Here is a 15,364-nt window from a genome sequence, read left to right on the forward strand (position 1 = left end):
CCCCCCAGTGCTCTAGGATTTCTTCGATTGAGATTTTATGTTTGAGTCATCTCCTGGAATTTCTGTCTTTTCCATGATGGCTTGTTCTTTCAAGAATATATATTTCTTTCCACATCCCTGATTTATTCAAAATAGCTCTTCCATTGGCATCTGCATTTCATTTCTGTCTACAAATTTAAAGGCAAATAATATAATTTGGGGAGTGCTAAGCACCATTCTCTCCTTTTAAGCACAAACCAGTGTGGAATTTCTCCCTCTTCTTTCCAATAATATTTTAAACACATGACAACACAGCTTACTTCTCTTTCACAGAACAGTAGTCTTCACCATGCTGTGAGGTCTTCAGGATCTCTTGAGTCCAGGGACATTCTAGTTCAGTTCTAGTGTAATCAACTAGAAGACAGGCCTGAAATACATTGTTTTGTCTCATGTTAATAAGACTACAAGTTAAATAAGCCCTGAAGGGCCATAGAGTTAAGGTATATGGAATAACTTCTTCCTTTTTTTTTTTTTTTTCAGTGCACATTTTAAAATATTGATACTAAAATTTAGTTCTTGCGTCAGTAGAAGGTGTTCAGGAACAGAAGAAAAGATAAAGAATTTCTGTATAGTAGAAAGAGAGGCTTCTATATGGAACCCTAGCTAAGAAAGAAAAACAGAATTTTGGAGTGTTAAAACTGTTTAAGATGGTGTTTACTGAAGAGCTTCCTCATTTTTATAGAATGAACTTAGCTGCTGTTCTGCATTTTTCTAAGAAAAAAAAATCAGTTCAACTCAATACTTCAAAATTCTCAATAATACTACCAAATAACTATTATGAATGCAAGTAAAGAATAATTAGGAGAGCTGACCAAAGCACTCCAGAGAAGATACATCAATTTTAGTAGAAAGGACTCCATTTTCATCCCAGTTACATTGAATGGAAAGAATCATAGAGTCATAGAATGGCTTGGGTTGGAAGAGACTAAAAAGGTCACCTACTTCCAAGCATCCTGTCATGGGAAGGGATGACACCCACTAGACCAGATTGCTAAGGGCCTCGTCCAACTTGGTCTTGAACACCAACGGGGATGGGGCATCCACAATTTCTCTTGGCAACCTGTTCCAGTGTCTCACCACCCTCTGAGTGAAGAATTTCCTCATAACTTCTAATCTAAATCTCCCCTCTTTTAGTTTAAAACTATTCCCCCTTTTTCTGTCATTGTATGCCCAAGCAAAACGTTGCTCTCCATCTTTATTATAAGTATGGGAAAGCTGAAATAAGGTCACCCTGGAGCCTTCTCTTCTCCAGTGTGAACATACTCAGCTCTCTCAGCCTGTCTTCACAGGAGAGGTGCTCCAATCCTCTGGTCAAATTCATGGCCCTCCTATGGACCTGCTCTAACAGCCCCACATCCTGCTTGTGCTGGGGCTCCCAGGCCTGGATGCACTCCAAGTGGGGCCTCATGAGGGCAGAGCAGAGGGGCACAATCACCACCCTCACCCTGCTGGCCATTCCTCTGTCGATGCAGCCCAGGATGCAGTTAGCCTTCTGGGCTGCAAGCACTCACTGCTGGTTCATGTTGAGCTTTTCATCCACCAGAACCCACAAGTCCTTCTCTGCAGGGCTGCTCTCAATGAGTTCTTGCTCATGTCTGGGATTGCCCTGGCCCAGGTGCAGCACTTTGCACTTAGACTTGTTGAACCTCATTAGGTTCACATGGGCCTACTTTTCTAGCCCTCTGAATGAAGAATTTCCTCCTAACTTCTGATTTAAATCTCCCCTCTTTTAGTTTAAAATCATTCCCCCTTGTTCTGTCATTGTATGCTCAAGCAAAATGTTGCTCTCTATCTTTATTATAAGTATTAGAAAGCCGAAATAAGGTTCTCCCTGCCCTTCACTGTGAGTTAATTTGTTTGGAAGTAGGACAAATCATCGTTCCCTTGCAAGGTGCTAAATATATCAAGTTCACAGATGTTTAGAGATACAAAAACATTAAACAGCATTTTCACATAGCACATTGAATTGCATCATCCAGTAACATGAGGAAAGACTAAAAATCTGCTTGAAGTACTTTGAGGACAACACTATAACGTAAGTTTATTGTGTCTAATGAAAGATAAGGAGATCATTAAAGACAAAACAGTAATGGTTGTAGTTGAAAAATAGTGTCTAATAAAAACTTAGAAGCAACTTACAAAGTAAGAGACAATAATTATATCAGTTTGTTGATTAAAAAGATAAACGTAAATGTTAGAGAACAATACACTATACTTAGTAGAACTTAATAGAACAACGCAATCAGATATAAGGTACCCATACATAAGCCAGTAGGTTGGTAGTTTATGTATGTAACAGATGAAAAGAAGGATGATGACACTTTGATTTAAAAATATTCTTAAGCATACACTACCCTCAAGACTGAGTCAGCTCATATAACTTTATTTGCTCAGTGGAGATTTTACTTTGAAGTGAAGTAAAATTCTCACTTTATGAAAGTTCTTTTATTCACTTCTGAAAGTATTTCCTCTCAGTATTTGGAAACAAGGTATTCATCAATCCTTAACAGAGCTATTTTGGGAAAAGCAAACAGCAAACATTAAAATAAATAAATAAATAAAACTGAAACAAGCTGTCTTATTTTTTTCTAATTAAAGTGTTATAAAACAGATATTGTCAATTTTGCTACTAAAGGATAGTTTAGGTGGAAATGACAAAATATAGGAATGGGAACAGCGTTTGTTTTACTGTGATTGGAAATAGTCTTGACTGTGAGGTAATGCTGTTGTATCCAGATAGAGATAGCTTTATCTGTCACTGTATATCAGACATATAGAAGCTCTGAGAGAGGGTTAGCTTCCAGGTGATTTTTGCAGCGTTAGGGTTGTGGTGACTGTGCACAACTGACAGATCCCCAAATGGCAGTCAGCACAGATTTATGAGGTGCAGTGAAAATTTTACCCCCACATTTGTCTGCTTCAAGCCTTTTGCTTCTTTAATTTTCAAATCCTCCTGTTAAACAAATAAATAAATAGACAATCAAATCAAATTAAACTTTGCTGTTAGGAACTGTCACAGCAGAAATTTCCACTGGATATAGGTATCAGCTTGTTTATGAGCCTTCAGGGACAAAGAGCTTTCGTCTTCAAATATTTAAATTCATAGGAACACAGGATCTTAATTGTGCAAATAACAGTTGATAATTTAAATAAGGAAAGATGAGACAGGTGCAAAAAGGATTACCAGAGGAGCCCAGTAAATCATAATCAATAAGTACACACATCTGCTGGATGGATTAGTCTCTTCACAATACAGGATGCAATGAATTGACACAAGAGGCTACTCTCATGTAGAGTGATATGAGAGGTTAAGTGATATGACAGAATTACTCATAAGCACCTACAGCTTTATGGGTGTCTTCATCTCCAAAAGGCAAAGATAGTAGCAAAATAGAATGAAGAACAGAACTGAATGGCATGCTGCTCTCTGCATAGAGCAGAGATTGTCCTCTGAGTAGTTCCCACCATGGTCAGCTGGACCATCTGTGGCTCTAGTTCTGCCCTACGCAAGTGTTTCTGTACATTACAAATTTCCTGTCTCTACTGCTCAGCAGAGTATCAGGTGCTGTAGCTCTTAGGAATCTAAATGCTTAGTTCTTGTGTCTCTTAACACCTTGCTTCTCCTCCTGTGCTATTCCCCTACACACGTTGTACATTGTCATGCAATTTTGGTAGAAACTTTGATCTTCCCATGGAATTTCCCATTTTCTCCACCTCTGAACCGGTATTCACATTAAACCTAGCCAATTCCAAATGTCCTAAAAAAAAAAAAAAAAAAAAAAAAAAAAGATCAGAGAGAGATACAACTTCCATTTCAGTGCATTGCTACTTTTTTTTTTTTTTTCTTGCACTGTCTCATTCCAGTTATCAAGAATGTTACCAAAGAGCACTGAGTATCAGTGCTACATTCCCAGGAAATAGAATTACAATAAGCAACACTGAGGTCCAGACCACCTAATTTAGGGAGGGAATGCCATAGCACTGAATCAGCTGGCACAAAGGAGCACTGCCAGCAGCATAGGTACAGCTGGTATATGTCCTGCTTAGCTCCTTATGCAGTTAGCTGCAAGCAATTGTCACAGCTCATTTTCATATTCCAGTTTTAAGGCACTGGTACAGTCCTGTCCTTTTCACACTCAATAGATACTGCAGAGTATCATAACAGTATTCCATGTCTAAACTGCCCTGTGTTGATGCTTTCAAGTGTTTGCCTGGGCACAGAATGAAGACAAATGGAACTGTGGCAGACTGAGTGCTGATCCTATTGGTTTTGAAAACTTTGGTGTACAAACATCAGCTTGTTTGATGTAGTCAAAAGCATGCTTGGATGAAAATAATATTTGTGTTCATATCTCTTCATCTGAGCAATCTCCAAGGGTACTTTATGCCTATTCAAGGTGCCATGAAGAAAATGCATGAGTTATATGGATCTTCATAACTTCCAGCAGGAGCGGGAAAAGTACCATAAGGCAGAGGCACATTTAATGAGAGAAGTAGGCTTCAAAAAGGAGAAGAAATAGAATCTGTGGTTTGTTCTCTCTGTTAGACCTCTCTTAAGACCAAATGCATAAAATGACCTTCTACTATGAAAAGATCAAAAACTGAACAGTCTTAAATGTTTTTGATGCTGATTAAAAAGTCACTTTTGGTTTCAAAAATGGAAGCTGGCCTGTAAAAGATTATCAACAGACCTTATGATACTGAGTGGCAGGGCACAACAAGAAAATTAAATTTGGTGTGCACAACCATAAAGTAATGCACATAAGAAAAGTCATATTGTTTACTTATGTACATATACAATGATAGGGTTTGAGCTAACACTTACTACCAAAGAGTGAGATCTGTAATCTAAATATTTCAGTGAAAACATCAATTCATTGCTCAACAGTAGTAAAATAGCCAACGAGAATGTTAACTAGGAAAAGAATAATAATTACATAAATTATAATCACTTAATATATATATAACAGAGACCAGAAGACTATTGAAAAAATGTGCTTTGTAAGTAAGAGTGTATGGCCATCAAGGAACATTTCAAATATAAGATACCAATTTAGCTTTTAGCAACTGATATAGTAATCATTTCTTGAACTTGTTGCTTCATATAAAAAAGTACAAAAGCGACCATATTCAGTGTAAAACTGGAGGATGGTTTCAATGAGTATTTTCAGCAAATGTCCTTAGCAGAAACATCTTTAATAAAAGGGCACTGCACAGAAATTTTCTGATACTGCAAGTAGGTCAATGGATCAAATACAATAGCTACAATAGCAAAGGGCAGAATTGTAGCACTTCCATATAATTATGGGAATTATAAGGACAAACGAACATCAAAGCTAAACTGATTGCACTCAGACATGGTAAAATCAGCCTACATGGATGGTAAATTGATGCTGGTATGATATGAACTATTGAAAACAATATAAATCCCTGGGTCAAAGAGTAAATGTCATGCTATCAAATGGCATAAACTAATCTGTCAAATTTTAGTATCATTTTCTTACAGTGAAGGTACATGAGAGCTTTGCAAAAATTTTTGCATCCTGTTTTGCCACTGGTTTCATCTCTTTTATGTCCTCATAAATATTGACATGGTGGCTTTTTAATAATGATAGCTTACATTTGATTTTTTGAACACCTGCCTGTGAGTAGGCGATAAGGCTTGCATATTCACGGAGGCAATGAAGAGGTAAGTGTCCAAGGCTGGGGTTAAGCTCAGCTGTTAAAACAGTTAATGGAGGAGAAAAGAAATGAAATGTAGGCCAGTAACAAATTGTGTAGGGAGTTCAATCCCATACTCCAGTGCAGTAGTAGTTGTGCTGTCTCTCCTTATTCCTCTTATTTGTACTTCTCCTTTATTTCTTTATTTTCCCAACTCATCTCCAGTGCAGGTAGCACCTGGCCATAGGACGAAAAGAGTGGTTGGGTTGGATTCTTGCTTCCCCAGAATCACAGCCACTCATCTTAGCCTTCCGCACCAACCAGATGTTGCAACTCACAGCCTCTCACTCTAAACCTCCCTGTGCTAGGTAGTTGTGACATATCTGGGAGAAATGTCTTCATTTTTGTTGACCAATGGAACCTTTGGACCCAAGTGAGTTAGGGATCCCATAGGTTATTAATAGGATTATGTGAGATCCAAAGGGTTCTGACTTCTTTGGCTAGATTGAAATTAGGTCTCTACATAAGGGGGGGTTCCTGTGCCTGATGTATCCATCTATCTTTTCTCCAAGTCTCTCTCTTTTTTTTTTTTTTGTCCCCTGCTGAAAATATCTATAGCCATTTATACAATCTTTATGATATGAACTGAATGTGTATTCATGTTGTTTTTTTTTTTATATCCCAGTAACTCCACCCTCACTTTTACAAGACTTCACAAAGGGTACCTTCCTGTTTGTCCAAAAAGTGAGTTAGCAAATTTTTGCTTTCTATATTTCTGCCTGTCTTCATTTTCAAAGCTTTCTGTGGTTATTTTCTTCTTAAAACTAATGTCTTGTTCTATGCTGAAAATTCTGTTTCTGACCCTTACAATTTTTTTATACTGTCACATTGCCTATTTGGTTTTGGAGGTTTTGGGTTTTGTTTTTCCAAGAATGACTTTTCTGATCACAGAACTCCGCATTGTGGGAAGAGTTCCTTAGAGAACTCTGCCAGGCTGTCTTGCTGCCTTTTTTTGAGTGATGCCTTTAGACAGCGTACAGTGGAGCCACTCTGCACCTCACTGGTCATCATGAAGTCATTCTTTCCATGTATACTTTACTAGATCTGTTTTACTCTATGGTTTAACCTCTTTGAGATGAGAATGGGGTATTTTCCTTGCATTTCTGTAGCACCCAAAACACAGCCTAGGACACCTTCCACAGCGCTGTGATAGAAAATAAAAATAGTTTCAGCAACAGAGAAAACTGAACTTTGCTTTATTGTCTCCATCCACCCAGATTCAGGTTAAATCACTGGTGGCCTTGTGAAAATATGCCAGAAGATCAATATTATTTGCCTACGGTGGTTTTCATTCAGAAGTCTTTGGTGTAAGGGTGTTTGAGAAAGGTGATCAGTTAACCAGAGTAAAAGACCAGGATGGGACATTACTATAGCTGCTGGCCCTGTCCCTACCCAATATTCTCTGTCACTATAGAAATTAGAGAAAACCTTTTGAACATGCAATGACAACATGTTTATAGGAAAAGACATAAGTAAACCTTATTTTTGAAGCCAAGCTGTTACTTAGGTTTAATGATAAGGAAAAAAAAAAAAGGGGGGGGGAAAGGAAAGCTGGAAGAGAAAACAAATCTGTGAGATTGTTTAACTTGGAAAAAAAACAAAGCTTACTTAAAAGCATACCATCGCCTCTCAGCTTCTATGGCCTGCAGATTTTTATTTATACTTATTTTATTTTTCAAATAACCACCTTCCACAATTGGTCCCTACAATCTAGGCCTATTGACAAGTTTTAAAACAAAAGAAAAACATCATATGTTTCAGGTTAAATAGTACAATGACTATGTTACACTATTTTTTATTTTCTTTACTACTAAATGTAGTAGCTTTGCATCTAGGTGCTATGGTGATAAATGGTGACAGATGTAATAATAGAGGGAGGGTACAGAAAATCTGGTTTTAATTCCAGTCATTCAGAGCATATTGAGCATCAAAAAGCCTCTAGGGCCAAAAAGAAAGAAGGAATCCATGCCACAGCTATCTCGAAGAATATCTTGCTTCCAGAAAAAAACACTTCTTCCAAAAAAACTTCTTCCAAATTAGAAGAATGGTGGGTTTGTCTTTTCTAATTCATTTCACATACTATTTTTCCCCTTTGCCAACATTTTAACTCTGTGTTTTAATCTCTGCTTAGTGTCTTATAACATCTGTTTATAAATTCCCAAAGGTAGGGAGCTGAGCACTTAATAGGAAGAAGATGTCTTTATTCTCACAAAGTAAGATGAATTTCTTGATTTAGCATATTGGATTTGAGACCCAAAACTACATTAAACAAACCAGATGAGGTTTTCTCGTTGGAATTCTCATTTCCCAAAAACTCCTTTTCAGAAAAGGGCATTTTTTCTGTTTCTCCTTTCATTATCTTCAGTCCCTTGAGGAGTGAAAGAAGGGATGAGGGACTTTTTTTTTTTTTTTTTTTTTTTTTTACTTGAGAGATTGAAATGAAAACAAATGAGAGTGGAAAATACAAACGCAAGACTTAAAACTGAAGCTTTTCTCAGAACCTCTGATCTCTATTCTGGGCTTCCCTGGCCTCATCCTTTCTCTTCTAGCTGTAGTACTTCTGAGCCACCCACAGACTTGTTTTGGCCAATGAAATATGGCCAAACTTCTATGAAATCTGTAACTCACAGAGAAACATGGTTACCTATCTCACCATTCTGACACTAGATTTCAGATACATTTCTGTATTTTCAGTATGAATATTGCCTTCAACATGGATTAGAATGTAGCTTGAAATCTTTGCTCTTATCAAAAGAATACAAAGACAACAAGTTTGAGAAATAACCATGTAAAGAATAAATAAAAACAGCAAAGGACAGCAACATTCTAGCCAGGACTACAGAGGGAGTAACTAAGCCAACAGCTGTGAGTAAGGAGCTGATTAGAAACAGCTGCTTTAATATATTATTGCCCAGCCAGAATGTAACAGTACCTGGAGAAGGTATGGGCTGGTCTGACTGGTGTGTGGTAGGACCCAGCACAGCTTTGATGCTAAAAGACAGCAATTTAGAAAGAAGAAACAAAACCCCTTTCGATGTAAGAATAAGGCAGCTGTACACTATTTGACAAGGAATCCCTGGGCAATATTTCCATGCTATTCTGTAGAGGGAGAAGTAATCACAGAATCACAGAATGGTTGAGGTTGAAAGGGACCTCTAGAGATCATCTAGCCCAAGCTCCCTGCTCAAGCAGGGTCACCTAGAGCATGTTACACAGGATCACATCCAGGTGGGTTTTGAATATCTCCAAAGAAGGAGACTCCACAACATCTCTGGGCAGCCTCTTCCAGTACTCTGTCACCTGAACCATAAAGAAGTTCTTCCTTCAACTTGCCAAGGTGATCGGCTCCGGGGCAGACATGTTTTGCAGTGGAGTGGGGGATCGAGGCAGGCAGGGCTTTTTTTCAGCATCGAGGCCACTTGAAGCAGCCGAGGGAGCCTCCAGGAGCAGGCAGCCCTCGCGAGGGAGGCTGACAAGGTGTAGGAGGAGCCAGCAGCGCCCCCTCCCCGGCCGTTCAAAAGCAGCCCCTAAGGGAGCGCGAGTGACCAGGAGTGTGGCAAACAAGATGGGCAAACTGGGCGAGGCGCATCAGAAGGTCATGGCGCAGCAGTTTGCGTGGCAGTGCATGCAGGCAGGGCAAGCGGGGAGGGCCCCTCGCCACTCTTTTGCAGCGGTCTTTCCCATCAGTACTTGTAACCTGCTTGTGAGGAACCTGGCCATGGTATTAACTAGGCAGAAAACCATGGCCTCCGCATCTCTTGCAGCCTCTCCAGCCACAGTCACCGATGTGGCTACTCAGATGGAGGGCTCAGGGAAACACGCAGCTGTCCAGGTCTTGGGCTGCAGGGTGTGCCCGAGTCTTCTGTTGGTATCCGACAGCAACAGCAAGGGTTATGCCTGTGGGAGGTATACCCAGGTTGAAGAGCTGCTCAGCCAGGTAGCAGAGCTTCAGGAGGAGGTGAGCAGGCTCAGGAGCATCAGGGAGTCAGAGAGGGAAATTGACTGGTGGAGGTGTACTCTACCCTCTCAGAGACAGACTCACGAGCTTGCCACAGCACAAGTGTCTCCTTCTACACAGAAGACAAAAGTTCCCTCATCCCGCCAGGCAGTAGGAGGAGACCTAGGCCAAGGCGGGGAATGGAGGCAGATTCCTGTTCGGGGTGGTAGGCGAGCCCCGTCCCTGCCCACCTCACCTTCCCATCTACCCTTATATAACAGGTATGAAGGTCTAGAACACGACAGTCAGAACAACGATGTAGACGAAAGCCCGCCCCAGTTGGAGAGTGTGCCTAAGGCAAGGCAACCTACCCCCCACATTGCTACATCTTCTGTCAAAAAAGAAAGAAGGGTTATTGTCATGGGGGACTCCCTTTAGAAAGGGACAGAGGGCCCAATATGCTGACCGGAACAACCCACAGGGAAGTCTGTTGCCTCCCTGGGGCTCGGGTGAGAGACTTTGCTAAGAAAGTCAAGCGCCTGGTATGGCCCACCGACTACTACCCGCTACTAGTCTTTCAGGTTGGTAATGATGAGGTAGCAATGAGAAGTCTGAGAGCGATCAAAAGGGACTTTAGGGCTTTGGGGCAACTACTTAAAGGATCAGGGGCACAAGTTGTGTTTGCCTCTGTCCTTCCGATAGGGGGGATCGATGCTGACAAAAAGACTCATCACATTAATACGTGGCTTCAGGACTGGTGCAACTGGCAGAACTTGGGGTTTTTCGGTCATGGAAAGGTCTACGTGACACTGTGCCTGCTGACACTAGATGGGATGCGCCTCTCTCAGAGAAGGATAAGGATTTTTGCTCAGGAGTTGGCAGGGCTGATAGATAGGGCTTTAAAGGGCTTTAAGGGGGAAAGGGATAAAACCAGGCATGCTGGTGATGAGCTAAGGGATGGTGTGCTAGAATCAGAGGGACTGTGTGCTAGTGAGGCCCTTCAGTCGACTCCACAAGGTGCTGCGTGTAGGAGGCACATTTGAAGTGCTTCTACACAAACGCATGCAGTATGAGGAATAAAATGGATGAGCTAGAAGTCTTGGTCCAGTCCCACAGCTATGACATCATCAGCATAAGAGAAACCTGGTGGGATTAGTCCTGTGGCTGGTGTGTTGCAATAGATGGTTACAGGCTCTTCAGGAGGGACAGGCAGGGTAGGCGAGGTGGTGGGGTGGCGATGTATGTGAAGCATGAGCTGGACTGTGTGGAACTTCAAGTTGGCGATGGCAAAGTTGAGAGCCTCTGGGTAAGGATTAAGGGACGAACAAATAAAGGCGATGTCGTTGTGGAAGTCTATTACAGACCACCTGGCCAGGACGACAACGCTGATGAGTTCTTTGCAGAACTAAGAGATGCCTCAAGATCAGCTTCCCTTGTCTTTAGGGGGGATTTCAACTTGCCAGATGTCAACTGGGATCACCACATGGCTGACACGAGCAAGTCCAGGAGGTTCATAAAGCACCTAGATGATAACTTCTTGGTGCAGGTGCTAAGGGAGCCAACTAGGAAAGGTGCCCTCCTAGATCTGTTGCTGGAGAACAGAGAGGGTCTTGTGGGAGACGTGGCAATTGGCAGCCGTCTCGGTCATAGTGACTGTGAAGTGGTTGAGTTTAGAATTTATGGTGACAGAAGGAAAACAGCCACCAAAACTTCAGCCCTGGATGTGGGGAAAGCAGACTTCAGGCTGCTCAGGGAACTAGTCAGCAATGTCCCCTGGGAAACTGCTTTTGAAGGCATTGGCATCCATCAGTGCTGGTCAATCTTTAAGCACTGCCTCCTAAAAGCACAAGATGAGGCAATTCCAAAATATCGAGATTCAGGCAGGTGGGGCAGAAGGCTGGCCTGGCTGACCAGGGATCTTCTACGGGAGCTAAGGCGAAAAAAGAAAGTGTACAGCTGCTGGAAGGAGGGTCAGGCGACGACGAAGGAATATAGGGATGCTGTTCGTGTTTGTAGGGAGAAAATTCGTGTGGCCAAAGCCCAACTAGAGTTGAAGCTGGCCATGTCTGTGGGAGACAATAAAAAAGTTTTTTTTTAGATATGTGAACAGAAAAAGGAGAACCAAAGAAAACATAGGTCTGCTACTTGATGGGGAAGGTATCCTCACAGACAATGACATATGCAAAACAGAGACGTTTAATACTTCCTTCGCCTCTGTATTCAACACTGATGATGGCTTCAGGACCCAGGGTGCCCTGAGCTGGAGGACCCTGACGGTGGGAATGATAAACTCCCAACCGACCCTGAACGTGTGCGGGATTTAATGCTCCACCTGGATCCATACAAGTCCATTGGTCCGGATGGGATTCATCCCAGGGTGCTTAAAGAGCTGTCAGACATCATCGCGGGACCTCTCTCAATTATTTTTCAATGAACTTGGGAATCTGGAGAGGTCCCAGTAGACTGGAAGCTGGCAAACATTGTGCCAATTTTCAAGAAGGGCAAGAAAGAAGACCCTAGCAATTACAGGCCTGTCAGTCTCACATCAGTGCCTGGTAAAATTATGGAGAGGATGATCCTTGAAGTTATTGAAGCGCACCTGGGGGACAATGCAGTCATTGGTCCCAGCCAACATGGGTTCATGAGGGGTAGGTCCTGCCTAACAAATTTGATTTCCTTTTATGATAAGATCACCCATCTAGTCGATCAAGGGAAACCAGCTGATGTGATCTTTTTGGACTTCAGCAAAGCTTTTGACACGGTTTCCCATAGGATCCTACTGGACAAAATGTCCAGCATACAGCTAAACAAAAACATCATACGATGGGTGAGCAATTGGCTGACGGGCAGGGCTCAAAGGGTTGTGGTAAATGGGGCCACATCAGGCTGGCGGATGGTCACCAGTGGGGTCCCTCAAGGCTCCATTTTAGGGCCAGTCCTCTTCAATGTTTTTATAAATGACTTGGATGTAGGACTAGAAGGTGTTTTGAGCAAATTTGCCAAGAACACCAAACTTGGAGGAGTTGTGGACTCGGATGAGGGTGGAAAGGCCTTGCAGAGAGATCTGGATAGATTGGAGAGCTGGGTGATCACCAATCACATGAAGTTTAACAAAAACAAGTGCTGGGTCCTGCACCTGGGATGGGGCAACCCTGGGTATATGTACAGACTGGGCAACAAGATGCTGGAGAGCAGCCCCGCAGAGAGGGATCTGGGGGTTGTGGTTGACAGCAAGTTGAATATGAGCCAGCAGTGTGCCCTGGCAGCCAGGACTGCCAACTGTATCCTGGGATGCATCAAGCATGGCATTGCTAGTCGGTCGAGGGAAGTGATTGTCCCGCTCCACTCTGCGCTGGTGCGGCCTCGCCTCGAGTACTGTGTGCAGTTCTGGGCACCACAGTACAAAAAGGACATTAAACTGTTGGAGAGTGTCCAGAGGAGGGCGACGAAGGTGGTGAAGGGTCTAGAGGGGAAGACATATGAGGAGCGGCTGAGGTCATTTGGCCTGTTCAGTCTGGAGAAGAGGAGGCTGAGGGGAGACCTCATCGCAGTCTACAACTTCCTTGCGAGAGGGAGTGGAGAGGCAGGTGACCTATTCTCCGTAATCACCAGTGACAGGACCCATTGGAACGCTGTCAAGCTGAGGCAGGGGAGGTTTAGGCTGGACATCAGGAAGAGGTTCTTCACCGAGGGGGTGGTCGCACACTGGAACAGGCTCCCCAGTGAAGTAGTCACTGCACCAAGCCTGTCTGAATTTAAGAAGCAATTGGACTGTGCACTTAGTCACATGGTCTAAACTTTTGGGCAGACCTGTGCGGTGCCAAGAGTTGGACTTGGTGATCCTTATGGGTCCCTTCCAACTCGGGATATTCTATGATTCTATGATTCTATGATTCTTATATGGCAATGAAACTTCCTGTAGTTCAGTTTATACTCATTACCCCTTGTCTTATCAGTGGACACCACTGAGAAGAGTTTGGCCTCATCCTCTTTACGTCGTCCCCAAAGGTATTTATGGAGGCTGATAAGGTCCCCTCTCAATCTCCGCTTCTCCAGGCCCAGCTCTCTTAGTCTTTCCTCATAAGGCCATAGAAGTTATCAGGATAACAAAGCCTACACTGAGGGAAAGGATAGACACAACCAATCTGGGGCAGTGGTTTTCAGTGGTCAGTTAATCACAAGAATTGTGATCTGGGCACAATGATCAACATGTGTTGTCTATGCCTCTATGCCTGACCATAAAATCTCACTTCTCACTTCATACCAGATTCTTTGTCAATCAATCAAAAATGCTTGGAATAAAAGAACTGAGACAAATGGGTGGCAACTGTTATCATCACAATTTAAGTTTAAATAAGAAATATGTAGCAATTGTGCTTTGGAATCTTCCCAAATATTTGTTTGATATGTTACCAGCCAAATACTTTCAGTATACCCTTCAGTTTATGATACTATTTTCTCTCAGTATTTTCTCTTCTACAGGGCTATTACACTCTCTTCACACTTACAGAAGGTTTCTGTTGTTCACAGTGAGTGCATGATGTGTTTTTGTTGGCACCCCATTTAGCTGAAGAATAAATGCCTGAATAAAATTTACTTCTTGAAAACAAATGCTGCAAAAAAGGTAAACCCATGAGTTTGCAGTTCTCAGTGGAAAATTATTTTGACTTCGCCAGGTAAACTAAAGATATGTATTAAATAAGTAACCCCTTAATAAATTTAAATACCCACCCTGGAAAATAGTTTCTTTTTATGTTCTTTATTCCACCAAAACTGCATTGCAGTTTTCCAGTCTTTATATTTACATTATTTGCAACTCTTTCCATAAGTGCCAGTACAAATGTAACTGATGATAATCCCAAATAGTCATACAATGTTCCTGAAAGCAAGGTGCATTTCTGAGCATTTTTTTTTTCTGATGCGCAATAATATATATGTATATATTAACAAAGCTTCATAATATAAAATATCTTCCATGGCAAGTAAAACTTCCCCACAGCTTATTCAGATTTCAGTTACATAGACTTCAGCATTTCAAGTTAGTGCAAATAATGAAAGTAAGAGCCTGAGCAAAATGATGTAAATACAATGGAACAAGAGAGACAGCAAAATTTTTACCAACTCCCTGCATGTGGTTATAACATTTAATCAGTATATTATTAGTATTCTTTATATACAATGTATTTAAATAATTGGCTTGTCTGAACTATAGGCAACAAATTTACAAATTAAAATAAAATAATGTTTCACACAAATATGGAATGTCCCAACAATATATGAAAATAAAATGCATCTAGTAACAAAATGTTGTAAATCAAAAAGGTAAAAGATGTCTTCTCTGTCTTGGAAGATTTCAAGGCACTTTCTTGGCAAATCAGAATTCTCTCCTTAGTAGAAAGTCTACAAGAGAAAAGGACATACCATTTTATAACTAGTTTCAAAACACAGAGGAAGACTGCTTAATAATTCAATATAATTCTGTTTGTAAATCAGAGTTTCCTGTGGGTTGCACAAATCTTAACTCCAGACTGCCAGTGGGTCTTGCCCTCCTGTCAACACCAAGGAATTTTGCAGTGGTGAATCACCAGAGCTGATGCTGAGATGTTTTACTCATAGCAATCCACACTGCACATCTCACCAGTTTCCCACGCATGTAGTCATGTGCAT

General features: G+C 41.6%; 1 protein-coding gene across 8 annotated transcripts in view; it reads right to left on the reverse strand.

Annotated features, from left to right (window-relative positions):
- Positions 1–14,460: 14,460 nt before the first annotated feature.
- The window catches only part of ALKAL1 (ALK and LTK ligand 1), a 67,150-nt gene continuing 66,246 nt past the window's right edge, over positions 14,461–15,364 (reverse strand). For all 8 annotated transcript variants that reach the window (XM_080578731.1, XM_080578736.1, XM_080578734.1 and 5 more), the window contains one exon: positions 14,461–15,097. The gene's annotated coding sequence lies outside the window, so the exon portion shown is untranslated. The remainder of the gene's footprint in view (positions 15,098–15,364) is intronic.

Source organism: Anser brachyrhynchus, assembly GCF_964034855.1.
Source record: "Anser brachyrhynchus genome assembly, chromosome: 2".
In the NCBI taxonomy this organism is placed as follows: Eukaryota; Metazoa; Chordata; class Aves; order Anseriformes; family Anatidae; genus Anser; species Anser brachyrhynchus.